Below are 2536 nucleotides of genomic sequence, written 5' to 3' on the forward strand. Positions count from 1 at the left end.
ACCCATGTAAACATAGCAAGTTTCATCAACAGATTCACACTTAGCAGAAAACTGGACATGGCATAAACATAGTTATGAAGGCATGTTTGCGAGCTCGATTCACTCAACACAAGGCATTTCATGACAAGCTAAGCATACTACCAGCAAGAGACATGTTCATGAAGCCAAGCATAGCAAGAACAAGTTCATAGCATGCATGGATCAACTACAACAACCTTGGCAAAATTGATTAACACGTAAACAATCTGCCAGGAACATTTTATAGCAAAAGTAGAGCAAGATTGAGTCATGCTAGGGCACTCCATAATTGCAAACAGGGACATGGATGGATAGAGCATAACCATGTGTCAAAATCATCCTTACTGAATATACTCAAAAGAGGCATGGATCTCTCTATAGCATCATGAATACATGGCAGAAAAATAACAACAGGAAAATGACTTAGTGAAATTCTGAGTCCCTGAAATTAGCAATATTGTCGTGGAATTGTCACGGCAGATGTCCTTAGTGTCAGGACTTAGTCGCGAATCCAACGCATCTATGTGGTAGCTTGAGAGGGGTTGAGCAGGACGAGAGACACGATGTTTTACCCAGGTTAGACCCCTCATGGTGGAGGTAAAAGCCTACATCCTGCTTCATTGATATTGGTGATGATGATCACGGTTACAAGAGTTCTCTATTTCGAGAGCTATTGTCTAAACCTAACTTGTCCAACTTGCGGAACTTGTGAATCTTGTCCCCTTTTGAGGAGCCCTGCCCCTCCTTATATATGTTGGAGGGGTGGGTTACATGTAGAGTCCTATTAGGATTAGGACTAATCTATCTTAATACAAACCGGATACAAGGCTAGGTCTTAACTTCTTGTAAGATAAATGTTCCTCACGCCTTTCCTCTTAAACCGGCCCACCATTAACATAAACCGGCATGCTGGGCCTTGGGCCTTGTCATCCGTCCGGAACACGCACTGGGTCACCAATGAGTCTTCAGGCTCGTGAATCGTCATACCAGTGAACCGCCAGACACGTAAACCGCCAGACATGTAAACCGCCAATCACGTAAAGCGCCAATCCTCTGGCGGTTTACCAATGAAATGCCTAGTCCGGCCGGGTTATACTTCCGGCCAGTTTACGCCGCGGGGTATATCCCCGACATTAGCCCCCAAGTTTAGCTTGGATTTATTCATGGTAAACTTATGATGCAAAATAAACACAAGAACAAATTTGACAGGTTATGCTCCGGGTTAAGAATTCTTTGTAAACCGGCACCTGATCACCCTTAAGTCCTTGTTATTTCCTCCTTCTGGGAAGTCCGGGTCAACAGACCAGCTTCATAATCAATTTGCCGACATTGGTTTGTCACAGAGAAATATTGTGAAGAATAACTCCTTTGACTCAGCTCCCAAAGCGCCGGTTTAAGAAATATGGGTCTAGAAATACTTATCTGATATTCAGCCGGTTTGAAGATGTAAAACTTGCCGGTTTAATATTACCAAAATGGCCGGTTTATAAATATTGATGGCACCGGGTCATAATTGTTGTCAACACCGGGTTATGTAATTGATCTTCCTGATTTGCTCAAAACTGATAAAATGAAGATATTCCTCCTTTATATGCATAACACCTGTAGCCCCCAAGTCTTAAGAGGAGAACATAGTGATAACTTAAGACTTGCTCCAATAAGTGTTTCAACCTTGAAGAAATCCGGTTTGTTCATCTCAAAACTGAATACTCCATATATGTCCAGTGTAGCCCCCAAGGGTCGGGTCATTATGCAATAATGAGCAGGGACTTTGTAAATATAATCTTGTAAACTTTGAACAGCGACATGTAGCCCCCAAGGGCCGGCTTAGTAAGATAATACTGAACCGGGACTTGATATATATACTTTAATGAAAATAACAAATTATAATGTAGCTTCCATCATAGGGCTTGAACCCACGTCCACAAGGTTAATAGCTTTGTGCTTTACCAACTGAGCAATGGATTCTTCAATATTATGGACGAAAACTTGTGTACCTTAAATTGTTGACAAGAGCAATTGGTAGCCCCCAAGGGCCGGCTCATTATAATATGATGAGTCAGGTCTTCAATAAGACTAGTAAAAATGACTTTGCATTAGCCCCCAAGTGTCATGGTGCATGCTTGCAGTGACATGAGACTTGCATGTAATCTCAATTTGAATAATTTAGCCCCCAAGTGCTGGGTTGTAAGCCTGCAACGACTCGGGACTATTCCTTTCATTGTAGAATAAATCATATCCTTTGATAAAATAATAGCCATTGCGCTAAAGCGACTTTGAAAACTTAATAATACCGGTTATTAATAACCATAAAAATCCATCCATGTTGGCTATTCAAGATAATATAATCCGGTATGAAAACCTTATTCATTCAATATCATAATGAAAATTCAGCCAAGTTTGGCTATTTGAATAATATGACCCAATGATTTATAAGCGCATGATTCCAATGGCGCAATCCAAATATATATACTGGCGACTTATATTCCAAAGCCAGGCCGGTTTAACAAACCTGTTT

Source organism: Triticum urartu, chromosome 5A (genome assembly GCF_056163025.1).
Source record: "Triticum urartu cultivar PI428250 chromosome 5A, HENAU_Tu73, whole genome shotgun sequence".
NCBI lineage: Eukaryota > Viridiplantae > Streptophyta > Magnoliopsida > Poales > Poaceae > Triticum > Triticum urartu.